The sequence below is a fragment of the Anarhichas minor genome, unplaced genomic scaffold (genome assembly GCF_050575085.1).
Source record: "Anarhichas minor isolate MPS153535 unplaced genomic scaffold, ASM5057508v1 ptg000018l, whole genome shotgun sequence".
Classification (NCBI taxonomy): domain Eukaryota; kingdom Metazoa; phylum Chordata; class Actinopteri; order Perciformes; family Anarhichadidae; genus Anarhichas; species Anarhichas minor.
Genome location: NW_027466464.1, coordinates 413,055 through 436,097, shown reverse-complemented (window position 1 = coordinate 436,097; position 23,043 = coordinate 413,055). Strand labels below are relative to the sequence as shown.

At 49.2% G+C, this 23,043-nt stretch overlaps 37 non-coding genes and 1 pseudogene across 37 annotated transcripts; all 38 read right to left on the bottom strand.

Moving 5' to 3' along the window:
- Positions 1-281: 281 nt before the first annotated feature.
- Positions 282-472, bottom strand: LOC142953472 (U2 spliceosomal RNA). The gene has a single exon (XR_012955109.1). It is a non-coding gene; the product is annotated as a U2 spliceosomal RNA (small nuclear RNA).
- Positions 473-648: 176 nt separating this feature from the next.
- Positions 649-765, bottom strand: LOC142953776 (U5 spliceosomal RNA). The gene has a single exon (XR_012955378.1). It is a non-coding gene; the product is annotated as a U5 spliceosomal RNA (small nuclear RNA).
- Positions 766-969: 204 nt separating this feature from the next.
- On the bottom strand, positions 970-1,133 carry LOC142953330 (U1 spliceosomal RNA). Its single transcript, XR_012954975.1, has one exon. It is a non-coding gene; the product is annotated as a U1 spliceosomal RNA (small nuclear RNA).
- A 287-nt stretch (positions 1,134-1,420) lies between these two features.
- On the bottom strand, positions 1,421-1,611 carry LOC142953471 (U2 spliceosomal RNA). Its single transcript, XR_012955108.1, has one exon. It is a non-coding gene; the product is annotated as a U2 spliceosomal RNA (small nuclear RNA).
- Positions 1,612-1,782: 171 nt separating this feature from the next.
- Positions 1,783-1,946, bottom strand: LOC142953234 (U1 spliceosomal RNA). Its single transcript, XR_012954880.1, has one exon. It is a non-coding gene; the product is annotated as a U1 spliceosomal RNA (small nuclear RNA).
- Positions 1,947-2,233: 287 nt separating this feature from the next.
- On the bottom strand, positions 2,234-2,424 carry LOC142953470 (U2 spliceosomal RNA). Its single transcript, XR_012955107.1, has one exon. It is a non-coding gene; the product is annotated as a U2 spliceosomal RNA (small nuclear RNA).
- Positions 2,425-2,600: 176 nt separating this feature from the next.
- Positions 2,601-2,717, bottom strand: LOC142953775 (U5 spliceosomal RNA). The gene has a single exon (XR_012955377.1). It is a non-coding gene; the product is annotated as a U5 spliceosomal RNA (small nuclear RNA).
- A 204-nt stretch (positions 2,718-2,921) lies between these two features.
- On the bottom strand, positions 2,922-3,085 carry LOC142953297 (U1 spliceosomal RNA). Its single transcript, XR_012954942.1, has one exon. It is a non-coding gene; the product is annotated as a U1 spliceosomal RNA (small nuclear RNA).
- A 287-nt stretch (positions 3,086-3,372) lies between these two features.
- On the bottom strand, positions 3,373-3,565 carry LOC142953605 (U2 spliceosomal RNA). The gene has a single exon (XR_012955224.1). It is a non-coding gene; the product is annotated as a U2 spliceosomal RNA (small nuclear RNA).
- A 1,883-nt stretch (positions 3,566-5,448) lies between these two features.
- Positions 5,449-5,565, bottom strand: LOC142953773 (U5 spliceosomal RNA). The gene has a single exon (XR_012955376.1). It is a non-coding gene; the product is annotated as a U5 spliceosomal RNA (small nuclear RNA).
- Positions 5,566-5,745: 180 nt separating this feature from the next.
- Positions 5,746-5,909, bottom strand: LOC142953233 (U1 spliceosomal RNA). Its single transcript, XR_012954879.1, has one exon. It is a non-coding gene; the product is annotated as a U1 spliceosomal RNA (small nuclear RNA).
- Positions 5,910-6,196: 287 nt separating this feature from the next.
- On the bottom strand, positions 6,197-6,389 carry LOC142953599 (U2 spliceosomal RNA). The gene has a single exon (XR_012955221.1). It is a non-coding gene; the product is annotated as a U2 spliceosomal RNA (small nuclear RNA).
- Positions 6,390-8,272: 1,883 nt separating this feature from the next.
- On the bottom strand, positions 8,273-8,389 carry LOC142953772 (U5 spliceosomal RNA). The gene has a single exon (XR_012955375.1). It is a non-coding gene; the product is annotated as a U5 spliceosomal RNA (small nuclear RNA).
- Positions 8,390-8,569: 180 nt separating this feature from the next.
- LOC142953232 (U1 spliceosomal RNA) lies at positions 8,570-8,733 on the bottom strand. The gene has a single exon (XR_012954878.1). It is a non-coding gene; the product is annotated as a U1 spliceosomal RNA (small nuclear RNA).
- A 287-nt stretch (positions 8,734-9,020) lies between these two features.
- LOC142953469 (U2 spliceosomal RNA) lies at positions 9,021-9,211 on the bottom strand. Its single transcript, XR_012955106.1, has one exon. It is a non-coding gene; the product is annotated as a U2 spliceosomal RNA (small nuclear RNA).
- Positions 9,212-9,382: 171 nt separating this feature from the next.
- On the bottom strand, positions 9,383-9,546 carry LOC142953231 (U1 spliceosomal RNA). The gene has a single exon (XR_012954877.1). It is a non-coding gene; the product is annotated as a U1 spliceosomal RNA (small nuclear RNA).
- A 287-nt stretch (positions 9,547-9,833) lies between these two features.
- Positions 9,834-10,024, bottom strand: LOC142953467 (U2 spliceosomal RNA). Its single transcript, XR_012955105.1, has one exon. It is a non-coding gene; the product is annotated as a U2 spliceosomal RNA (small nuclear RNA).
- A 176-nt stretch (positions 10,025-10,200) lies between these two features.
- LOC142953771 (U5 spliceosomal RNA) lies at positions 10,201-10,317 on the bottom strand. The gene has a single exon (XR_012955374.1). It is a non-coding gene; the product is annotated as a U5 spliceosomal RNA (small nuclear RNA).
- A 204-nt stretch (positions 10,318-10,521) lies between these two features.
- Positions 10,522-10,685, bottom strand: LOC142953296 (U1 spliceosomal RNA). Its single transcript, XR_012954941.1, has one exon. It is a non-coding gene; the product is annotated as a U1 spliceosomal RNA (small nuclear RNA).
- A 287-nt stretch (positions 10,686-10,972) lies between these two features.
- LOC142953610 (U2 spliceosomal RNA) lies at positions 10,973-11,181 on the bottom strand (annotated as a pseudogene).
- Positions 11,182-16,394: 5,213 nt separating this feature from the next.
- LOC142953828 (U5 spliceosomal RNA) lies at positions 16,395-16,511 on the bottom strand. Its single transcript, XR_012955428.1, has one exon. It is a non-coding gene; the product is annotated as a U5 spliceosomal RNA (small nuclear RNA).
- A 204-nt stretch (positions 16,512-16,715) lies between these two features.
- On the bottom strand, positions 16,716-16,879 carry LOC142953229 (U1 spliceosomal RNA). Its single transcript, XR_012954875.1, has one exon. It is a non-coding gene; the product is annotated as a U1 spliceosomal RNA (small nuclear RNA).
- Positions 16,880-17,166: 287 nt separating this feature from the next.
- On the bottom strand, positions 17,167-17,357 carry LOC142953543 (U2 spliceosomal RNA). Its single transcript, XR_012955177.1, has one exon. It is a non-coding gene; the product is annotated as a U2 spliceosomal RNA (small nuclear RNA).
- A 176-nt stretch (positions 17,358-17,533) lies between these two features.
- On the bottom strand, positions 17,534-17,650 carry LOC142953770 (U5 spliceosomal RNA). The gene has a single exon (XR_012955373.1). It is a non-coding gene; the product is annotated as a U5 spliceosomal RNA (small nuclear RNA).
- A 204-nt stretch (positions 17,651-17,854) lies between these two features.
- Positions 17,855-18,018, bottom strand: LOC142953228 (U1 spliceosomal RNA). The gene has a single exon (XR_012954874.1). It is a non-coding gene; the product is annotated as a U1 spliceosomal RNA (small nuclear RNA).
- A 287-nt stretch (positions 18,019-18,305) lies between these two features.
- LOC142953466 (U2 spliceosomal RNA) lies at positions 18,306-18,496 on the bottom strand. Its single transcript, XR_012955104.1, has one exon. It is a non-coding gene; the product is annotated as a U2 spliceosomal RNA (small nuclear RNA).
- A 176-nt stretch (positions 18,497-18,672) lies between these two features.
- LOC142953769 (U5 spliceosomal RNA) lies at positions 18,673-18,789 on the bottom strand. The gene has a single exon (XR_012955372.1). It is a non-coding gene; the product is annotated as a U5 spliceosomal RNA (small nuclear RNA).
- A 204-nt stretch (positions 18,790-18,993) lies between these two features.
- On the bottom strand, positions 18,994-19,157 carry LOC142953227 (U1 spliceosomal RNA). The gene has a single exon (XR_012954873.1). It is a non-coding gene; the product is annotated as a U1 spliceosomal RNA (small nuclear RNA).
- Positions 19,158-19,444: 287 nt separating this feature from the next.
- Positions 19,445-19,635, bottom strand: LOC142953465 (U2 spliceosomal RNA). Its single transcript, XR_012955103.1, has one exon. It is a non-coding gene; the product is annotated as a U2 spliceosomal RNA (small nuclear RNA).
- Positions 19,636-19,806: 171 nt separating this feature from the next.
- LOC142953226 (U1 spliceosomal RNA) lies at positions 19,807-19,970 on the bottom strand. Its single transcript, XR_012954871.1, has one exon. It is a non-coding gene; the product is annotated as a U1 spliceosomal RNA (small nuclear RNA).
- Positions 19,971-20,257: 287 nt separating this feature from the next.
- LOC142953464 (U2 spliceosomal RNA) lies at positions 20,258-20,448 on the bottom strand. Its single transcript, XR_012955102.1, has one exon. It is a non-coding gene; the product is annotated as a U2 spliceosomal RNA (small nuclear RNA).
- A 176-nt stretch (positions 20,449-20,624) lies between these two features.
- On the bottom strand, positions 20,625-20,741 carry LOC142953827 (U5 spliceosomal RNA). Its single transcript, XR_012955427.1, has one exon. It is a non-coding gene; the product is annotated as a U5 spliceosomal RNA (small nuclear RNA).
- A 204-nt stretch (positions 20,742-20,945) lies between these two features.
- Positions 20,946-21,109, bottom strand: LOC142953225 (U1 spliceosomal RNA). Its single transcript, XR_012954870.1, has one exon. It is a non-coding gene; the product is annotated as a U1 spliceosomal RNA (small nuclear RNA).
- Positions 21,110-21,396: 287 nt separating this feature from the next.
- LOC142953542 (U2 spliceosomal RNA) lies at positions 21,397-21,587 on the bottom strand. Its single transcript, XR_012955176.1, has one exon. It is a non-coding gene; the product is annotated as a U2 spliceosomal RNA (small nuclear RNA).
- Positions 21,588-21,763: 176 nt separating this feature from the next.
- On the bottom strand, positions 21,764-21,880 carry LOC142953768 (U5 spliceosomal RNA). The gene has a single exon (XR_012955371.1). It is a non-coding gene; the product is annotated as a U5 spliceosomal RNA (small nuclear RNA).
- A 204-nt stretch (positions 21,881-22,084) lies between these two features.
- Positions 22,085-22,248, bottom strand: LOC142953224 (U1 spliceosomal RNA). The gene has a single exon (XR_012954869.1). It is a non-coding gene; the product is annotated as a U1 spliceosomal RNA (small nuclear RNA).
- Positions 22,249-22,535: 287 nt separating this feature from the next.
- LOC142953463 (U2 spliceosomal RNA) lies at positions 22,536-22,726 on the bottom strand. Its single transcript, XR_012955101.1, has one exon. It is a non-coding gene; the product is annotated as a U2 spliceosomal RNA (small nuclear RNA).
- A 176-nt stretch (positions 22,727-22,902) lies between these two features.
- Positions 22,903-23,019, bottom strand: LOC142953767 (U5 spliceosomal RNA). Its single transcript, XR_012955370.1, has one exon. It is a non-coding gene; the product is annotated as a U5 spliceosomal RNA (small nuclear RNA).
- Between the last annotated feature and the right edge of the window lie 24 nt (positions 23,020-23,043).

Genomic DNA, 23,043 nt, shown 5'->3' with positions numbered 1-23,043 from the left:
GAAGAGACAGAGACAGGGGCGGCATTCCCAGATGCAGTACTCCGGATGACGGTTCCCAGATGGCATAATCCCAGAGTGCAGGGATTTAGCATTAAGCTTAGGCTGGGAGCACAGCGATGTTCCACGAGGGGCGTCAGAAAGGAATAAACAAGGCCTTTGTTTGACACAAGCCCCAGCCTTGAAGACAGACAGCGAATGAGATCCTCGTCGTTCATTAAAGTGTGAAGCTAATCAACAGACTGATCCATTTGGATTGGTGTTTGGTTGTCCACAAGGCATTTGAGGAGTGCACCGTTCCCGGCAATGCTGCAATACCGGGTCAATGCGTGGAGTGAACGGAGCAAGCCCCTTTTTCATCTCCCGATGCTAAAAATCTGCTTAATACGTTATCCTCATATAGAGGACATATCAGATATTAAACTGATAAGAACAGATACTACACTTGATCTTAGCCAAAAGGCCGAGAAGCGATGAGCCCCAACTGTTTGCTTCCTGAGTCACCCTCCTGACACGTTTCACCCTTGTCATGGTGCAGTTCTTTCCAAGGGACATAGCAGTGGCTGCTGCTTTGGCACACATCCAAGCACTCCATGGTCAAGCACCGTGGTCTCATTAAGGACAGCTTTCTTTCTTTTCACAACTGTACAAGGCTCAGCCAAATGGCAAAGCCTGCTAAAAATAGGTTGAACTCATTGGTATTCCTCTCCACGGAAGTCTTTAGTAAAAGGCGAAAGACTTGTGCGTTATGAAGAGAAACCAAAGTAAGTACAGCAACATTGTCAAGAACAGCCAAAGTCCCTAGTTGCCCAAGTCAAAACGCTCATGGTAAGCCTGAGTTCACGTGCCCTGTTCCAAATCTGAAGCCACACCCATTCCCACATCTTAAAGAGGGCAATATTCTCCATAGTACTATTTCCTCCCCTCCAGTCAAAAGTACAAATCACTTGATATTCTTTTCAACAAAACAATCAGGGGAGAGCGCGAACGCAGTCCTCCACTACCAGAAATTATGCAGTCGAGATTCCCACATTTGGGGAATTCGCAGTGGTCAGAACAACCGGAGTGCAATGGCTGGGCCTCGCCCTGGGTGAACCACCTTCTTGATCATGGTATCTCCCCTGCCAGGTAAGTATGAGTTGGAAGAGACAGAGACAGGGGCGGCATTCCCAGATGCAGTACTCCGGATGACGGTTCCCAGATGGCATAATCCCAGAGTGCAGGGATTTAGCATTAAGTTTAGGCTGGGAGCACAGCGATGTTCCACGAGGGGCGTCAGAAAGGAATAAACAAGGCCTTTGTTTGACACAAGCCCCAGCCTTGAAGACAGACAGCGAATGAGATCCTCGTCGTTCATTAAAGTGTGAAGCTAATCAACAGACTGATCCATTTGGATTGGTGTTTGGTTGTCCACAAGGCATTTGAGGAGTGCACCGTTCCCGGCAATGCTGCAATACCGGGTCAATGCGTGGAGTGAACGGAGCAAGCCCCTTTTTCATCTCCCGATGCTAAAAATCTGCTTAATACGTTATCCTCATATAGAGGACATATCAGATATTAAACTGATAAGAACAGATACTACACTTGATCTTAGCCAAAAGGCCGAGAAGCGATGAGCCCCAACTGTTTGCTTCCTGAGTCACCCTCCTGACACGTTTCACCCTGTTCCAAATCTGAAGCCACACCCATTCCCACATCTTAAAGAGGGCAATATTCTCCATAGTACTATTTCCTCCCCTCCAATCAAAAGTACAAACCACTTGATATTCTTTTCAACAAAACAATCAGGGGAGAGCGCGAACGCAGTCCCCCACTACCAGAAATTATGCAGTCGAGATTCCCACATTTGGGGAATTCGCAGTGGTCAGAACAACCGGAGTGCAATGGCTGGGCCTCGCCCTGGGTGAACCACCTTCTTGATCATGGTATCTCCCCTGCCAGGTAAGTATGAGTTGGAAGAGACAGAGACAGGGGCGGCATTCCCAGATGCAGTACTCCGGATGACGGTTCCCAGATGGCATAATCCCAGAGTGCAGACCTTTAGCATTAAGCTCAGGCTGGGAGCACAGCGATGTTCCACGAGGGGCGTCAGTAAGGAATAAACAAGGCCTTTGTTTGACACAATCCCCAGCCTTGAAGACAGACAGCGAATGAGATCCTCGTCGTTCATTAAAGTGTGAAGCTAATCAACAGACTGATCCATTTGGATTGGTGTTTGGTTGTCCACAAGGCATTTGAGGAGTGCACCGTTCCCGGCAATGCTGCAATACCGGGTCAATGCGTGGAGTGAACGGAGCAAGCCCCTTTTTCATCTCCCGATGCTAAAAATCTGCTTAATACGTTATCCTCATATAGAGGACATATCAGATATTAAACTGATAAGAACAGATACTACACTTGATCTTAGCCAAAAGGCCGAGAAGCGATGAGCCCCAACTGTTTGCTTCCTGAGTCACCCTCCTGACACGTTTCACCCTTGTCATGGTGCAGTTCTTTCCAAGGGACATAGCAGTGGCTGCTGCTTTGGCACACATCCAAGCACTCCATGGTCAAGCACCGTGGTCTCGTTAAGGACAGCTTTCTTTCTTTTCACAACTGTACAAGGCTCAGCCAAATGGCAAAGCCTGCTAAAAATAGGTTGAACTCATTGGTATTCCTCTCCACGGAAGTCTTTAGTAAAAGGCGAAAGACTTGTGCGTTATGAAGAGAAACCAAAGTAAGTACAGCAACATTGTCAAGAACAGCCAAAGTCCCTAGTTGCCCAAGTCAAAACGCTCATGGTAAGCCTGAGTTCACGTGCCCTGTTCCAAATCTGAAGCCACACCCATTCCCACATCTTAAAGAGGGCAATATTCTCCATAGTACTATTTCCTCCCCTCCAATCAAAAGTACAAATCACTTGATATTCTTTTCAACAAAACAATCAGGGGAGAGCGCGAACGCAGTCCCCCACTACCAGAAATGATGCAGTCGAGATTCCCACATTTGGGGAATTCGCAGTGGTCAGAACAACCGGAGTGCAATGGCTGGGCCTCGCCCTGGGTGAACCACCTTCTTGATCATGGTATCTCCCCTGCCAGGTAAGTATGAGTTGGAAGAGACAGAGACAGGGGCGGCATTCCCAGATGCAGTACTCCGGATAACGGTTCCCAGATGGCATAATCCCAGAGTGCAGCCCTTTAGCATTAAGCTCAGGCTGGGAGCACAGCGATGTTCCACGAGGGGCGTCAGTAAGGAATAAACAAGGCCTTTGTTTGACACAAGCCCCAGCCTTGAAGACAGACAGCGAATGAGATCCTCGTCGTTCATTAAAGTGTGAAGCTAATCAACAGACTGATCCATTTGGATTGGTGTTTGGTTGTCCACAAGGCATTTGAGGAGTACACCGTTCCCGGCAATGCTGCAATACCGGGTCAATGCGTGGAGTGAACGGAGCAAGCCCCTTTTTCATCTCCCGATGCTAAAAATCTGCTTAATACGTTATCCTCATATAGAGGACATATAAGATATTAAACTGATAAGAACAGATTTTTTTTTTTTTTTTTTTTTTTTATTATCAAAATTCTGTACACAAATCATACAATTTCAAACATACAAACTTCACATGTTTTGCATCATGCAACTTAATTCTATTTCACAGTTACATGTCAGTAACCAGCATTTGTCAATACACAAAAAAAAAAAAACAAACACAAAATACACTTATGCAAAGTCTTCAGGATTTACCATCCCCACCCAAAAAAACCCATTGTGCATCTTAAATAAAGATTCCTATTGCTGGTTCCCACTACCCTAAAGGTATACATTCTCTTTATCCATCTCGTCAGCCCAGGAAAACGGCCCTGCGTTTGGCGACGTTGTTGGTCTGTTAAGCCCCTCATAAGCGTCCTCCCCTAAGGGGGACGACAGCATGAGGAGGCCTGGGGGAAGATCGAAGCTCAGGCCTAAACCTTCTGTTAGTATGGCAACTGCTTCTCCCAATGACTGCTCACCCATCTCCCCTCCCACCTCTTGACCCGTATCCCCATCCTTCTGCTCCTGGGCCCCTCCTTCCTCCACTTTATCAGCGGCTCTCTTATGCTGACCTGTTCCCCCTCCCCTCCCCCCCTCAATCCCACCCTTGTTGGTCTGTCCCCCCTTTGACTTTTTGCTCCGTACCCCCTCCCCACTCTCTCCAAGCTCTGTCGAGAGTCCTGTTCCAAATGCCTGCGACCCTTTCCGTGCCCCTTGCTTTGATTTGGAGGGATCGGAAGTGAGGACAGGAAAATCGTCCATAATGTCTGTGGATGCCTTGGCCATTCCATCTGTTCCGGCGGTGCCCTCATCCCGGGACGCTGCCTCCCCTTTACTCCCCAACGCGTCGGCTCCGGAGCCCTCCTGTACCGTCCTCTCCCCGTCATTCTGTGTGGCTCCCCTACTCGGCTCGCCAGCCTCAGTCGGTTTGGCAGCCTCCGCAAAAGTTTTCTTGCGGCCAGGACAACCTCGGTACAGGTGGTCAGTTCCACCGCATCCATGGCACGTCCTTGGCTCTGTGCAGTCCTTGGCCGAATGCCCTTCTTGCCCACAGAAACGGCATCTTGTTTCCCCACAGCCTGCCTCTGAATGTCCTGACTGTCTGCACTTCCTGCAGAAAGCAGGTTGCCGTGGGTAAAATAGATACCCACGATCTCCACCAAGGCTGAAGAAGGCAGGTGGATGTTTCAGGCCTCCTGGACCTTCTGCGTCATGATACAGCAGTACCTGGAACTGGCGCCGCCCAGTCCAAAACCCCAGGGTGTCCTTTATATGCCTTGCAGCCGTCACCACCTCTCCATACTGCCCCAGGAATGCAGCTAGTGCTGAGTCATTAACAAAGGGGTTGTACATATGCACAGTTATTGTTCTGAAATTAGGTCTGTCCAGGTTCAGTACTCTGTAGCCGGCTAGCGGCCTTACCCCTGCCTCTGCTCGGCATATTTCAGCCACACTCCGGTAGATCTCCTCGGTCCTCAGTGTAACGTCGAACGCCTTCTCCTGCTGGTTCCACTGGATGCAGTGCACCTCCTCCACCTTCAGTTGTAGCTGCCCAATTATGACTTGCCTGCCAAAAAACTCTCTGGACTGCAGATTGTAGTCTTCCGTGGTTGCCTGGAATCGTAGCGTGTGTCTCAGCCCGACCCTTGGGATCGACTGCTCTTTTTGGCCCCTTGCGGCCATTGCTGTCTCGTTGTTAGCTCTCTCTGTGCTGTATTTTTCCGCAACACCACTTGATCTTAGCCAAAAGGCCGAGAAGCGATGAGCCCAACTGTTTGCTTCCTGAGTCACCCTCCTGACACGTTTCACCCTTGTCATGGTGCAGTTCTTTCCAAGGGACATAGCAGTGGCTGCTGCTTTGGCACACATCCAAGCACTCCATGGTCAAGCACCGTGGTCTCGTTAAGGACAGCTTTCTTTCTTTTCACAACTGTACAAGGCTCAGCCAAATGGCAAAGCCTGCTAAAAATAGGTTGAACTCATTGGTATTCCTCTCCACGGAAGTCTTTAGTAAAAGGCGAAAGACTTGTGCGTTATGAAGAGAAACCAAAGTAAGTACAGCAACATTGTCAAGAACAGCCAAAGTCCCTAGTTGCCCAAGTCAAAACGCTCATGGTAAGCCTGAGTTCACGTGCCCTGTTCCAAATCTGAAAGAGGGCAATATTCTCCATAGTACTATTTCCTCCCCTCCAATCAAAAGTACAAATCACTTGATATTCTTTTCAACAAAACAATCAGGGGAGAGCGCGAACGCAGTCCCCCACTACCAGAAATTATGCAGTCGAGATTCCCACATTTGGGGAATTCGCAGTGGTCAGAACAACCGGAGTGCAATGGCTGGGCCTCGCCCTGGGTGAACCACCTTCTTGATCATGGTATCTCCCCTGCCAGGTAAGTATGAGTTGGAAGAGACAGAGACAGGGGCGGCATTCCCAGATGCAGTACTCCGGATGACGGTTCCCAGATGGCATAATCCCAGAGTGCAGCCCTTTAGCATTAAGCTCAGGCTGGGAGCACAGCGATGTTCCACGAGGGGCGTCAGTAAGGAATAAACAAGGCCTTTGTTTGACACAAGCCCCAGCCTTGAAGACAGACAGCGAATGAGATCCTCGTCGTTCATTAAAGTGTGAAGCTAATCAACAGACTGATCCATTTGGATTGGTGTTTGGTTGTCCACAAGGCATTTGAGGAGTGCACCGTTCCCGGCAATGCTGCAATACCGGGTCAATGCGTGGAGTGAACGGAGCAAGCCCCTTTTTCATCTCCCGATGCTAAAAATCTGCTTAATACGTTATCCTCATATAGAGGACATATAAGATATTAAACTGATAAGAACAGATTTTTTTTTTTTTTTTTTTTTTTTATTATCAAAATTCTGTACACAAATCATACAATTTCAAACATACAAACTTCACATGTTTTGCATCATGCAACTTAATTCTATTTCACAGTTACATGTCAGTAACCAGCATTTGTCAATACACAAAAAAAAAAAAAAAAACACAAAATACACTTATGCAAAGTCTTCAGGATTTACCATCCCCACCCAAAAAAACCCATTGTGCATCTTAAATAAAGATTCCTATTGCTGGTTCCCACTACCCTAAAGGTATACATTCTCTTTATCCATCTCGTCAGCCCAGGAAAACGGCCCTGCGTTTGGCGACGTTGTTGGTCTGTTAAGCCCCTCATAAGCGTCCTCCCCTAAGGGGGACGACAGCATGAGGAGGCCTGGGGGAAGATCGAAGCTCAGGCCTAAACCTTCTGTTAGTATGGCAACTGCTTCTCCCAATGACTGCTCACCCATCTCCCCTCCCACCTCTTGACCCGTATCCCCATCCTTCTGCTCCTGGGCCCCTCCTTCCTCCACTTAATCAGCGGCTCTCTTATGCTGACCTGTTCCCCCTCCCCTCCCCCCCTCAATCCCACCCTTGTTGGTCTGTCCCCCCTTTGACTTTTTGCTCCGTACCCCCTCCCCACTCTCTCCAAGCTCTGTCGAGAGTCCTGTTCCAAATGCCTGCGACCCTTTCCGTGCCCCTTGCTTTGATTTGGAGGGATCGGAAGTGAGGACAGGAAAATCGTCCATAATGTCTGTGGATGCCTTGGCCATTCCATCTGTTCCGGCGGTGCCCTCATCCCGGGACGCTGCCTCCCCTTTACTCCCCAACGCGTCGGCTCCGGAGCCCTCCTGTACCGTCCTCTCCCCGTCATTCTGTGTGGCTCCCCTACTCGGCTCGCCAGCCTCAGTCGGTTTGGCAGCCTCCGCAAAAGTTTTCTTGCGGCCAGGACAACCTCGGTACAGGTGGTCAGTTCCACCGCATCCATGGCACGTCCTTGGCTCTGTGCAGTCCTTGGCCGAATGCCCTTCTTGCCCACAGAAACGGCATCTTGTTTCCCCACAGCCTGCCTCTGAATGTCCTGACTGTCTGCACTTCCTGCAGAAAGCAGGTTGCCGTGGGTAAAATAGATACCCACGATCTCCACCAAGGCTGAAGAAGGCAGGTGGATGTTTCAGGCCTCCTGGACCTTCTGCGTCATGATACAGCAGTACCTGGAACTGGCGCCGCCCAGTCCAAAACCCCAGGGTGTCCTTTATATGCCTTGCAGCCGTCACCACCTCTCCATACTGCCCCAGGAATGCAGCTAGTGCTGAGTCATTAACAAAGGGGTTGTACATATGCACAGTTATTGTTCTGAAATTAGGTCTGTCCAGGTTCAGTACTCTGTAGCCGGCTAGCAGCCTTACCCCTGCCTCTGCTCGGCATATTTCAGCCACACTCCGGTAGATCTCCTCGGTCCTCAGTGTAACGTCGAACGCCTTCTCCTGCTGGTTCCACTGGATGCAGTGCACCTCCTCCACCTTCAGTTGTAGCTGCCCAATTATGACTTGCCTGCCAAAAAACTCTCTGGACTGCAGATTGTAGTCTTCCGTGGTTGCCTGGAATTGTAGCGTGTGTCTCAGCCCGACCCTTGGGATCGACTGCTCTTTTTGGCCCCTTGCGGCCATTGCTGTCTCGTTGTTAGCTCTCTCTGTGCTGTATTTTTCCGCAACACCACTTGATCTTAGCCAAAAGGCCGAGAAGCGATGAGCCCAACTGTTTGCTTCCTGAGTCACCCTCCTGACACGTTTCACCCTTGTCATGGTGCAGTTCTTTCCAAGGGACATAGCAGTGGCTGCTGCTTTGGCACACATCCAAGCACTCCATGGTCAAGCACCGTGGTCTCGTTAAGGACAGCTTTCTTTCTTTTCACAACTGTACAAGGCTCAGCCAAATGGCAAAGCCTGCTAAAAATAGGTTGAACTCATTGGTATTCCTCTCCACGGAAGTCTTTAGTAAAAGGCGAAAGACTTGTGCGTTATGAAGAGAAACCAAAGTAAGTACAGCAACATTGTCAAGAACAGCCAAAGTCCCTAGTTGCCCAAGTCAAAACGCTCATGGTAAGCCTGAGTTCACGTGCCCTGTTCCAAATCTGAAAGAGGGCAATATTCTCCATAGTACTATTTCCTCCCCTCCAATCAAAAGTACAAATCACTTGATATTCTTTTCAACAAAACAATCAGGGGAGAGCGCGAACGCAGTCCCCCACTACCAGAAATTATGCAGTCGAGATTCCCACATTTGGGGAATTCGCAGTGGTCAGAACAACCGGAGTGCAATGGCTGGGCCTCGCCCTGGGTGAACCACCTTCTTGATCATGGTATCTCCCCTGCCAGGTAAGTATGAGTTGGAAGAGACAGAGACAGGGGCGGCATTCCCAGATGCAGTACTCCGGATGACGGTTCCCAGATGGCATAATCCCAGAGTGCAGCCCTTTAGCATTAAGCTCAGGCTGGGAGCACAGCGATGTTCCACGAGGGGCGTCAGTAAGGAATAAACAAGGCCTTTGTTTGACACAAGCCCCAGCCTTGAAGACAGACAGCGAATGAGATCCTCGTCGTTCATTAAAGTGTGAAGCTAATCAACAGACTGATCCATTTGGATTGGTGTTTGGTTGTCCACAAGGCATTTGAGGAGTGCACCGTTCCCGGCAATGCTGCAATACCGGGTCAATGCGTGGAGTGAACGGAGCAAGCCCCTTTTTCATCTCCCGATGCTAAAAATCTGCTTAATACGTTATCCTCATATAGAGGACATATCAGATATTAAACTGATAAGAACAGATACTACACTTGATCTTAGCCAAAAGGCCGAGAAGCGATGAGCCCCAACTGTTTGCTTCCTGAGTCACCCTCCTGACACGTTTCACCCTGTTCCAAATCTGAAGCCACACCCATTCCCACATCTTAAAGAGGGCAATATTCTCCATAGTACTATTTCCTCCCCTCCAATCAAAAGTACAAACCACTTGATATTCTTTTCAACAAAACAATCAGGGGAGAGCGCGAACGCAGTCCCCCACTACCAGAAATTATGCAGTCGAGATTCCCACATTTGGGGAATTCGCAGTGGTCAGAACAACCGGAGTGCAATGGCTGGGCCTCGCCCTGGGTGAACCACCTTCTTGATCATGGTATCTCCCCTGCCAGGTAAGTATGAGTTGGAAGAGACAGAGACAGGGGCGGCATTCCCAGATGCAGTACTCCGGATGACGGTTCCCAGATGGCATAATCCCAGAGTGCAGACCTTTAGCATTAAGCTCAGGCTGGGAGCACAGCGATGTTCCACGAGGGGCGTCAGTAAGGAATAAACAAGGCCTTTGTTTGACACAATCCCCAGCCTTGAAGACAGACAGCGAATGAGATCCTCGTCGTTCATTAAAGTGTGAAGCTAATCAACAGACTGATCCATTTGGATTGGTGTTTGGTTGTCCACAAGGCATTTGAGGAGTGCACCGTTCCCGGCAATGCTGCAATACCGGGTCAATGCGTGGAGTGAACGGAGCAAGCCCCTTTTTCATCTCCCGATGCTAAAAATCTGCTTAATACGTTATCCTCATATAGAGGACATATCAGATATTAAACTGATAAGAACAGATACTACACTTGATCTTAGCCAAAAGGCCGAGAAGCGATGAGCCCCAACTGTTTGCTTCCTGAGTCACCCTCCTGACACGTTTCACCCTTGTCATGGTGCAGTTCTTTCCAAGGGACATAGCAGTGGCTGCTGCTTTGGCACACATCCAAGCACTCCATGGTCAAGCACCGTGGTCTCGTTAAGGACAGCTTTCTTTCTTTTCACAACTGTACAAGGCTCAGCCAAATGGCAAAGCCTGCTAAAAATAGGTTGAACTCATTGGTATTCCTCTCCACGGAAGTCTTTAGTAAAAGGCGAAAGACTTGTGCGTTATGAAGAGAAACCAAAGTAAGTACAGCAACATTGTCAAGAACAGCCAAAGTCCCTAGTTGCCCAAGTCAAAACGCTCATGGTAAGCCTGAGTTCACGTGCCCTGTTCCAAATCTGAAGCCACACCCATTCCCACATCTTAAAGAGGGCAATATTCTCCATAGTACTATTTCCTCCCCTCCAATCAAAAGTACAAATCACTTGATATTCTTTTCAACAAAACAATCAGGGGAGAGCGCGAACGCAGTCCCCCACTACCAGAAATGATGCAGTCGAGATTCCCACATTTGGGGAATTCGCAGTGGTCAGAACAACCGGAGTGCAATGGCTGGGCCTCGCCCTGGGTGAACCACCTTCTTGATCATGGTATCTCCCCTGCCAGGTAAGTATGAGTTGGAAGAGACAGAGACAGGGGCGGCATTCCCAGATGCAGTACTCCGGATGACGGTTCCCAGATGGCATAATCCCAGAGTGCAGCCCTTTAGCATTAAGCTCAGGCTGGGAGCACAGCGATGTTCCACGAGGGGCGTCAGTAAGGAATAAACAAGGCCTTTGTTTGACACAAGCCCCAGCCTTGAAGACAGACAGCGAATGAGATCCTCGTCGTTCATTAAAGTGTGAAGCTAATCAACAGACTGATCCATTTGGATTGGTGTTTGGTTGTCCACAAGGCATTTGAGGAGTACACCGTTCCCGGCAATGCTGCAATACCGGGTCAATGCGTGGAGTGAACGGAGCAAGCCCCTTTTTCATCTCCCGATGCTAAAAATCTGCTTAATACGTTATCCTCATATAGAGGACATATAAGATATTAAACTGATAAGAACAGATTTTTTTTTTTTTTTTTTTTTTTTTTTTTTTTTTTTTTTTATTATCAAAATTCTGTACACAAATCATACAATTTCAAACATACAAACTTCACATGTTTTGCATCATGCAACTTAATTATATTTCACAGTTACATGTCAGTAACCAGCATTTGTCAATACACAAAAAAACACAAAATACACTTATGCAATGTCTTCAGGATTCACCATCCCCACCCAAAACCTCCTTTCCACCTTTCCAAGGCAGCATGCTTCCCCCACTTCCTGATGTCCCGTTCAATCCTCCCCTTTATATCTAATTCCACTCTCTTTAACACCCCCTCCAAGTGACTTTCCCTGTTTTTTCCCACCAGGTCTTGCCTAGCCACCCACAAACTCCTCTTAACCAGGCTTATAATTAGCCACGTAAGGAAATGTTTACTCCCCAAACCTCCCCCTTCTACCACCCTAGTCCATGTCAATTTAAACCCAGGGTCTAACCTCCCCAGCCATGTCGCTGCTCTACTCCACACAATACTAGCAAAGGGACAGTCCCACATGACATGCCTGACAGTTTCTTCCCCCATACAGCCTTCCCTCGGGCACACAGGGGATCTTGCTAAACTATGCCGGTACATTACATCTCGCACTGGCAGACATTTGTGAAGGCATAGCCAATTGAGATCTTTGAGACCATTGTCCAGCCCCCGTGGCTGTATCCCCTTCCAAATACTCTTCGGGATCCCAACCACTGCCGGTGCGATCACTCTCTGTCTGACAACTTTATAAAGGAATTTGTGGTTCAGTCTGACACTGGTTTCTGAGGCCTCGGGATGGGCCCGCAGCCACCTGGCTGCGTACTGGTAATGCCATGGCTGTTGCTCCACCCGGGGCCCTAAATTGTTCCAGACCAACACGCGCCTGGCCTGATAGGAAAAATAGAGCCGCAGGAAGTGTCCTGATGGGTGTACGACTGGAGTTGACATCTCCCTCCACAAAAAAGAAACAAATATGCAGTCTAGCTTCAACGGGAGGTGTGGGACATCTCTTCCCCCTGCTTCAATCCCTGCCAGCATGCGGGCCCTCGCCACATACTCATATCTCCCTCCCCACAAGAAAGTGAACACAAGGCGCATAATAGGTCTCCTCATACTGACTGGCATTGGGTATATGTATGCCAAGTACACAAGAGATGGCATAATATCTACCTTCAGAACCAGTACTTTCCCTATCAAAGTCAGGCCCCTGCTCTTCCAGAGAGCAAACTTCTTCTGGACTGCCATAAAGCGCCTAGTCCAGTTGGCCGTGGCACTATGGGCTGTCTCAAAGCTGACCCCTAGTACCTTCAGCGGTCCCGTGCAGAGCGTCAGCCCCCCTGGTACCTCCGTCCTTTCTTTCCAGCGCCCAAAGAACTTCACAGAAGACTTGGCACAATTAAGTTTAGCACTAGCCACCTTACCAAAGCTCTGGAAAATTTCCAAGGCTCGAAGAAGGCATGTGTCGGTGTCCAGCAGCAGTGTGGTGTCATCTGCGTACTGAGACAGTTTAACTCGTAAGCCCCCACTGCCAGGTAGCAGGAAACCTCTCACACCCGGATCAGCCCGAATGGCTGCCGCCAGGGGCTCCATGTAAAGGATGTAAAGCAGTGGTGAAAGCGGACACCCCTGTCTTACCCCTGAGTGCAAACTAAAAATGTCTCCTAGGTGGCCGTTAACTGAAACCATGCTCCCTACACCTGTGTACAATATGCGTAACCATCCCATAAAAGCCTGACTGAAGCCTAACCTCTGCAAAACTCTAAACATAAAACCCCAATGAACCCTGTCAAACGCTTTTGCCTGGTCGAGACCAACCACCATCAGTGGCAGGTGCCGGTCTTCCGCCCACGCGACAGCGTCCCGAATGAGCTGTAGATTCCATCTCACTGAGCGCCCCGCTACCCCACATGTTTGGTCCACATGGACCACATGAGGAAGTGCTATGCCTAGACGATCCGCTAGGACCTTTGCCAGGAGTTTGTAGTCAACACACAGCATGGTCAGTGGTCGCCAGTTCCCTAGGTCGGCACGATCCCCCTTCTTATAAAGAAGTGAGATAACTCCGGTGGCCGCAGAACCTCCCATTGTACCTGTGCGGAGTATTGCGGACAACACCTCCAACACTACCGGCCCAAGTACATCCCAGAACTTGAGATAAAACTCTGCTGGGAGCCCATCGATGCCAGGCACCTTCCGCCTCTTCATTCTCTGGAGGGCCCACTCAATCTCTATTAGGGTGAGCGGGGCCTCCAAAGCCTGTACTATATCCTTCGGCACCCGCTGGGTCAGAAAATCCAGGAATACCTCTCCTCCTCCTACCTCTATGTCTTTCTCCCTAAACCTTGTGCGATAGTAGTCCGTGGCAGCCTGCACCATCTCTACCCCTTCTGACACCACCCTGCCCTGCTTGTCCATTAACCCGGTCACTACCTGTTTTGCCCTATCAGCCCGTACTGAGCTGAAGAAAGCAGCGGAACACGTCTCGAACTCCTCACGGAATGTTTCACGTGATCGCAACAGGTATGCCCTGGCCTTACCCTCATATACGTCCCTAAGCTGTGCTTTAAGGGAGTCACAAGCCTGCTGATTTATAATGCCGCCCCAGTTTCCCCCGGCGTACTCACGTTCGAGAAGGTGCTGAAGGCGAAACACCTCCCTCCTCGCCATACTCGCCTTCCTTTTACAATACTTTAAACAAAAAAATTGTATCCGCTTTTTAGCAACCTCCCACCACTCAATTACTCCGGAACACAATGACCTTAGTCCTTCCAGGCCTTTGAAAAATGAACGGAAATGTTGGTTGAAAACCTCCTCCTCCAGGATGCTGACGTTAAGGTGCCAGTACCCAGTTCCAAACACTGGCACATCTGAGTGCACTTCCAATAGCAGCCCGTCATGATCTGAGAAGAACACAGGGAGCAGTCTGCCTGCCAATAGCCTGAAAGACTTGGAAAGAAAAACATAATCCAAACATTTAACGATGCCCCTAGAGTTGCGCCATGTGGGACCTGTTACCTGTGGCCTGACCTCCCTCGCCCCATCTACCAGGCCATGTTTAGCCATGAGGTTGGAAATAAACCCATCGCTGGTATCTCCCCCCTTGCCCAACTCAACATTAAAATCACCCCCTATCACTACCTGCCTACTGGTGGCCAGGTGCGGCTCCAATTGACCAGCCATCTCTTGCCTTTCTGTTGGAGTTTGTGCTCCATAGACCACAATAACCCTAAGCTTGACTGTCCCCCATGTGATGTCTGCGCCCATTATCCTCCCCTGGACAATAACAAAGGAAGATTCCACCTTGATCTCTTGAAACCCAAATAAAATCCCAACCCCAGTAGAGTGGACCCCCCCTACGCTCCAAACTGAGTCCCCTTTTGTCCACTCCCTCGAAAAAATCCCCACGTCCCCCCCATCCCGTAAATGTACCTCCTGCAAAAAACAAAAGGCAACCTGGTGCGACTCCACAAAATTAAAAACAACCCTTCTTTTAACTGGGTCCCTCATTCCCCTTGCGTTTATAGTGAGAACCTTAAAAAAACCCATTGTGCATCTTAAATAAAGATTCTTATTGCTGGTTCCCACTACCCTAAAGGTATACATTCTCTTTATCCATCTCGTCAGCCCAGGAAAACGGCACTGCGTTTGGCGACGTTGTTGGTCTGTTAAGCCCCTCATAAGCGTCCTCCCCTAAGGGGGACGACAGCATGAGCAGGCCTGGGGGAAGATCGAAGCTCAGGCCTAAACCGTCTGTTAGTATGGCAGCTGCTTCTCCCAATGACTGCTCACCCATCTCCCCTCCCACCTCTTGACCCGTATCCCCATCCTTCTGCTCCTGGGCCCCTCCTTCCTCCACTTTATCAGCGGCTCTCTTATGCTGACCTGTTCCCCCTCCCCTCCCCCCCTCAATCCCACCCTTGTTGGTCTGTCCCCCCTTTGACTTTTTGCTCCGTACCCCCTCCCCACTCTCTCCAAGCTCTGTCGAGAGTCCTGTTCCGAATGCCTGCGACCCTTTCCGTGCCCCTTGCTTTGATTTGGAGGGAGCAGGATCGGAAGTGAGGACAGGAAACTCGTCCATAATGTCTGTGGATGCCTTGGCCATTCCGTCTGTTCCGGCGGTGCCCTCATCCCGGGGCGCTGCTTCCCCTTTACTCCCCAACGCGTCAGCTCCGGAGCCCTCCTGTACCGTCCTCTCCCCGTCATTCTGTGTGGCTCCCCTACTCGGCTCGCCAGCCTCAGTCGGTTTGGCAGCCTCCGCAAAAGTTTTCTTGCGGCCAGGACAACCTCGGTACAGGTGGTCAGTTCCACCGCATCCATGGCACGTCCTTGGCTCTGTGCAGTCCTTGGCGGAATGCCCTGCTTGCCCACAGAAACGGCATCTTGTTTCCCCACAGCCTGCCTCTGAATGTCCTGACTGTCTGCACTTCCTGCAGAAAGCAGGTTGCCGTGGGTAAAATAGATACCCACGATCTCCACCAAGGCTGAAGAAGGCAGGTGGATGTTTCAGGCCTCCTGGACCTTCTGCGTCATGATACAGCAGTACCTGGAACTGGCGCCGTCCAGTCCAAAACCCCAGGGTGTCCTTTATATGCCTTGCAGCCGTCACCACCTCTCCATACTGCCCCAGGAATGCAGCTAGTGCTGAGTCATTAACAAAGGGGTTGTACATATGCACAGTTATTGTTCTGAAATTAGGTCTGTCCAGGTTCAGTACTCTGTAGCCGGCTAGCGGCCTTACCCCTGCCTCTGCTCGGCAAATTTCAGCCACACTCCGGTAGATCTCCTCGGTCCTCAGTGTAACGTCGAACGCCTTCTCCTGCTGGTTCCACTGGATGCAGTGCACCTCCTCCACCTTCAGTTGTAGCTGCCCAATTATGACTTGCCTGCCAAAGAACTCTCTGGACTGCAGTTTGTAGTCTTCCGTGGTTGCCTGGAATCGTAGCGTGTGTCTCAGCCCGACCCTTGGGATCGACTGCTCTTTTTGGCCCCTTGCGGCCATTGCTGTCTCGTTGTTAGCTCTCTCTGTGCTGTATTTTTCCGCAACACCACTTGATCTTAGCCAAAAGGCCGAGAAGCGATGAGCCCCAACTGTTTGCTTCCTGAGTCACCCTCCTGACACGTTTCACCCTTGTCATGGTGCAGTTCTTTCCAAGGGACATAGCAGTGGCTGCTGCTTTGGCACACATCCAAGCACTCCATGGTCAAGCACCGTGGTCTCGTTAAGGACAGCTTTCTTTCTTTTCACAACTGTACAAGGCTCAGCCAAATGGCAAAGCCTGCTAAAAATAGGTTGAACTCATTGGTATTCCTCTCCACGGAAGTCTCTAGTAAAAGGCGAAAGACTTGTGCGCTATGAAGAGAAACCAAAGTAAGTACAGCAACATTGTCAAGAACAGCCAAAGTCCCTAGTTGCCCAAGTCAAAACGCTCATGGTAAGCCTGAGTTCACGTGCCCTGTTCCAAATCTGAAGCCACACCCATTCCCACATCTTAAAGAGGGCAATATTCTCCATAGTACTATTTCCTCCCCTCCAATCAAAAGTACAAATCACTTGATATTCTTTTCAACAAAACAATCAGGGGAGAGCGCGAACGCAGTCCCCCACTACCAGAAATTATGCAGTCGAGATTCCCACATTTGGGGAATTCGCAGTGGTCAGAACAACCGGAGTGCAATGGCTGGGCCTCGCCCTGGGTGAACCACCTTCTTGATCATGGTATCTCCCCTGCCAGGTAAGTATGAGTTGGAAGAGACAGAGACAGGGGCGGCATTCCCAGATGCAGTACTCCGGATGACGGTTCCCAGATGGCATAATCCCAGAGTGCAGCCCTTTAGCATTAAGCTCAGGCTGGGAGCACAGCGATGTTCCACGAGGGGCGTCAGAAAGGAATAAACAAGGCCTTTGTTTGACACAAGCCCCAGCCTTGAAGACAGACAGCGAATGAGATCCTCGTCGTTCATTAAAGTGTGAAGCTAATCAACAGACTGATCCATTTGGATTGGTGTTTGGTTGTCCACAAGGCATTTGAGGAGTGCACCGTTCCCGGCAATGCTGCAATACCGGGTCAATGCGTGGAGTGAACGGAGCAAGCCTCTTTTTCATCTCCCGATGCTAAAAATCTGCTTAATACGTTATCCTCATATAGAGGACATATCAGATATTAAACTGATAAGAACAGATACTACACTTGATCTTAGCCAAAAGGCCGAGAAGCGATGAGCCCCAACTGTTTGCTTCCTGAGTCACCCTCCTGACACGTTTCACCCTTGTCATGGTGCAGTTCTTTCCAAGGGACATAGCAGTGGCTGCTGCTTTGGCACACATCCAAGCACTCCATGGTCAAGCACCGTGGTCTCATTAAGGACAGCTTTCTTTCTTTTCACAACTGTACAAGGCTCAGCCAAATGGCAAAGCCTGCTAAAAATAGGTTGAACTCATTGGTATTCCTCTCCACGGAAGTCTTTAGTAAAAGGCGAAAGACTTGTGCGTTATGAAGAGAAACCAAAGTAAGTACAGCAACATTGTCAAGAACAGCCAAAGTCCCTAGTTGCCCAAGTCAAAACGCTCATGGTAAGCCTGAGTTCACATGCCCTGTTCCAAATCTGAAGCCACACCCATTCCCACATCTTAAAGAGGGCAATATTCTCCATAGTACTATTTCCTCCCCTCCAGTCAAAAGTACAAATCACTTGATATTCTTTTCAACAAAACAATCAGGGGAGAGCGCGAACGCAGTCCCCCACTACCAGAAATTATGCAGTCGAGATTCCCACATTTGGGGAATTCGCAGTGGTCAGAACAACCGGAGTGCAATGGCTGGGCCTCGCCCTGGGTGAACCACCTTCTTGATCATGGTATCTCCCCTGCCAGGTAAGTATGAGTTGGAAGAGACAGAGACAGGGGCGGCATTCCCAGATGCAGTACTCCGGATGACGGTTCCCAGATGGCATAATCCCAGAGTGCAGGGATTTAGCATTAAGCTTAGGCTGGGAGCACAGCGATGTTCCACGAGGGGCGTCAGAAAGGAATAAACAAGGCCTTTGTTTGACACAAGCCCCAGCCTTGAAGACAGACAGCGAATGAGATCCTCGTCGTTCATTAAAGTGTGAAGCTAATCAACAGACTGATCCATTTGGATTGGTGTTTGGTTGTCCACAAGGCATTTGAGGAGTGCACCGTTCCCGGCAATGCTGCAATACCGGGTCAATGCGTGGAGTGAACGGAGCAAGCCCCTTTTTCATCTCCCGATGCTAAAAATCTGCTTAATACGTTATCCTCATATAGAGGACATATCAGATATTAAACTGATAAGAACAGATACTACACTTGATCTTAGCCAAAAGGCCGAGAAGCGATGAGCCCCAACTGTTTGCTTCCTGAGTCACCCTCCTGACACGTTTCACCCTTGTCATGGTGCAGTTCTTTCCAAGGGACATAGCAGTGGCTGCTGCTTTGGCACACATCCAAGCACTCCATGGTCAAGCACCGTGGTCTCATTAAGGACAGCTTTCTTTCTTTTCACAACTGTACAAGGCTCAGCCAAATGGCAAAGCCTGCTAAAAATAGGTTGAACTCATTGGTATTCCTCTCCACGGAAGTCTTTAGTAAAAGGCGAAAGACTTGTGCGTTATGAAGAGAAACCAAAGTAAGTACAGCAACATTGTCAAGAACAGCCAAAGTCCCTAGTTGCCCAAGTCAAAACGCTCATGGTAAGCCTGAGTTCACGTGCCCTGTTCCAAATCTGAAGCCACACCCATTCCCACATCTTAAAGAGGGCAATATTCTCCATAGTACTATTTCCTCCCCTCCAGTCAAAAGTACAAATCACTTGATATTCTTTTCAACAAAACAATCAGGGGAGAGCGCGAACGCAGTCCCCCACTACCAGAAATTATGCAGTCGAGATTCCCACATTTGGGGAATTCGCAGTGGTCAGAACAACCGGAGTGCAATGGCTGGGCCTCGCCCTGGGTGAACCACCTTCTTGATCATGGTATCTCCCCTGCCAGGTAAGTATGAGTTGGAAGAGACAGAGACAGGGGCGGCATTCCCAGATGCAGTACTCCGGATGACGGTTCCCAGATGGCATAATCCCAGAGTGCAGGGATTTAGCATTAAGTTTAGGCTGGGAGCACAGCGATGTTCCACGAGGGGCGTCAGAAAGGAATAAACAAGGCCTTTGTTTGACACAAGCCCCAGCCTTGAAGACAGACAGCGAATGAGATCCTCGTCGTTCATTAAAGTGTGAAGCTAATCAACAGACTGATCCATTTGGATTGGTGTTTGGTTGTCCACAAGGCATTTGAGGAGTGCACCGTTCCCGGCAATGCTGCAATACCGGGTCAATGCGTGGAGTGAACGGAGCAAGCCCCTTTTTCATCTCCCGATGCTAAAAATCTGCTTAATACGTTATCCTCATATAGAGGACATATCAGATATTAAACTGATAAGAACAGATACTACACTTGATCTTAGCCAAAAGGCCGAGAAGCGATGAGCCCCAACTGTTTGCTTCCTGAGTCACCCTCCTGACACGTTTCACCCTGTTCCAAATCTGAAGCCACACCCATTCCCACATCTTAAAGAGGGCAATATTCTCCATAGTACTATTTCCTCCCCTCCAATCAAAAGTACAAACCACTTGATATTCTTTTCAACAAAACAATCAGGGGAGAGCGCGAACGCAGTCCCCCACTACCAGAAATTATGCAGTCGAGATTCCCACATTTGGGGAATTCGCAGTGGTCAGAACAACCGGAGTGCAATGGCTGGGCCTCGCCCTGGGTGAACCACCTTCTTGATCATGGTATCTCCCCTGCCAGGTAAGTATGAGTTGGAAGAGACAGAGACAGGGGCGGCATTCCCAGATGCAGTACTCCGGATGACGGTTCCCAGATGGCATAATCCCAGAGTGCAGACCTTTAGCATTAAGCTCAGGCTGGGAGCACAGCGATGTTCCACGAGGGGCGTCAGTAAGGAATAAACAAGGCCTTTGTTTGACACAATCCCCAGCCTTGAAGACAGACAGCGAATGAGATCCTCGTCGTTCATTAAAGTGTGAAGCTAATCAACAGACTGATCCATTTGGATTGGTGTTTGGTTGTCCACAAGGCATTTGAGGAGTGCACCGTTCCCGGCAATGCTGCAATACCGGGTCAATGCGTGGAGTGAACGGAGCAAGCCCCTTTTTCATCTCCCGATGCTAAAAATCTGCTTAATACGTTATCCTCATATAGAGGACATATCAGATATTAAACTGATAAGAACAGATACTACACTTGATCTTAGCCAAAAGGCCGAGAAGCGATGAGCCCCAACTGTTTGCTTCCTGAGTCACCCTCCTGACACGTTTCACCCTTGTCATGGTGCAGTTCTTTCCAAGGGACATAGCAGTGGCTGCTGCTTTGGCACACATCCAAGCACTCCATGGTCAAGCACCGTGGTCTCGTTAAGGACAGCTTTCTTTCTTTTCACAACTGTACAAGGCTCAGCCAAATGGCAAAGCCTGCTAAAAATAGGTTGAACTCATTGGTATTCCTCTCCACGGAAGTCTCTAGTAAAAGGCGAAAGACTTGTGCGCTATGAAGAGAAACCAAAGTAAGTACAGCAACATTGTCAAGAATAGCCAAAGTCCCTAGTTGCCCAAGTCAAAACGCTCATGGTAAGCCTGAGTTCACGTGCCCTGTTCCAAATCTGAAGCCACACCCATTCCCACATCTTAAAGAGGGCAATATTCTCCATAGTACTATTTCCTCCCCTCCAATCAAAAGTACAAATCACTTGATATTCTTTTCAACAAAACAATCAGGGGAGAGCGCGAACGCAGTCCCCCACTACCAGAAATTATGCAGTCGAGATTCCCACATTTGGGGAATTCGCAGTGGTCAGAACAACCGGAGTGCAATGGCTGGGCCTCGCCCTGGGTGAACCACCTTCTTGATCATGGTATCTCCCCTGCCAGGTAAGTATGAGTTGGAAGAGACAGAGACAGGGGCGGCATTCCCAGATGCAGTACTCCGGATGACGGTTCCCAGATGGCATAATCCCAGAGTGCAGCCCTTTAGCATTAAGCTCAGGCTGGGAGCACAGCGATGTTCCACGAGGGGCGTCAGAAAGGAATAAACAAGGCCTTTGTTTGACACAAGCCCCAGCCTTGAAGACAGACAGCGAATGAGATCCTCGTCGTTCATTAAAGTGTGAAGCTAATCAACAGACTGATCCATTTGGATTGGTGTTTGGTTGTCCACAAGGCATTTGAGGAGTGCACCGTTCCCGGCAATGCTGCAATACCGGGTCAATGCGTGGAGTGAACGGAGCAAGCCTCTTTTTCATCTCCCGATGCTAAAAATCTGCTTAATACGTTATCCTCATATAGAGGACATATCAGATATTAAACTGATAAGAACAGATACTACACTTGATCTTAGCCAAAAGGCCGAGAAGCGATGAGCCCCAACTGTTTGCTTCCTGAGTCACCCTCCTGACACGTTTCACCCTTGTCATGGTGCAGTTCTTTCCAAGGGACATAGCAGTGGCTGCTGCTTTGGCACACATCCAAGCACTCCATGGTCAAGCACCGTGGTCTCATTAAGGACAGCTTTCTTTCTTTTCACAACTGTACAAGGCTCAGCCAAATGGCAAAGCCTGCTAAAAATAGGTTGAACTCATTGGTATTCCTCTCCACGGAAGTCTTTAGTAAAAGGCGAAAGACTTGTGCGTTATGAAGAGAAACCAAAGTAAGTACAGCAACATTGTCAAGAACAGCCAAAGTCCCTAGTTGCCCAAGTCAAAACGCTCATGGTAAGCCTGAGTTCACGTGCCCTGTTCCAAATCTGAAGCCACACCCATTCCCACATCTTAAAGAGGGCAATATTCTCCATAGTACTATTTCCTCCCCTCCAGTCAAAAGTACAAATCACTTGATATTCTTTTCAACAAAACAATCAGGGGAGAGCGCGAACGCAGTCCCCCACTACCAGAAATTATGCAGTCGAGATTCCCACATTTGGGGAATTCGCAGTGGTCAGAACAACCGGAGTGCAATGGCTGGGCCTCGCCCTGGGTGAACCACCTTCTTGATCATGGTATCTCCCCTGCCAGGTAAGTATGAGTTGGAAGAGACAGAGACAGGGGCGGCATTCCCAGATGCAGTACTCCGGATGACGGTTCCCAGATGGCATAATCCCAGAGTGCAGGGATTTAGCATTAAGCTTAGGCTGGGAGCACAGCGATGTTCCACGAGGGGCGTCAGAAAGGAATAAACAAGGCCTTTGTTTGACACAAGCCCCAGCCTTGAAGACAGACAGCGAATGAGATCCTCGTCGTTCATTAAAGTGTGAAGCTAATCAACAGACTGATCCATTTGGATTGGTGTTTGGTTGTCCACAAGGCATTTGAGGAGTGCACCGTTCCCGGCAATGCTGCAATACCGGGTCAATGCGTGGAGTGAACGGAGCAAGCCCCTTTTTCATCTCCCGATGCTAAAAATCTGCTTAATACGTTATCCTCATATAGAGGACATATCAGATATTAAACTGATAAGAACAGATACTACACTTGATCTTAGCCAAAAGGCCGAGAAGCGATGAGCCCCAACTGTTTGCTTCCTGAGTCACCCTCCTGACACGTTTCACCCTTGTCATGGTGCAGTTCTTTCCAAGGGACATAGCAGTGGCTGCTGCTTTGGCACACATCCAAGCACTCCATGGTCAAGCACCGTGGTCTCATTAAGGACAGCTTTCTTTCTTTTCACAACTGTACAAGGCTCAGCCAAATGGCAAAGCCTGCTAAAAATAGGTTGAACTCATTGGTATTCCTCTCCACGGAAGTCTTTAGTAAAAGGCGAAAGACTTGTGCGTTATGAAGAGAAACCAAAGTAAGTACAGCAACATTGTCAAGAACAG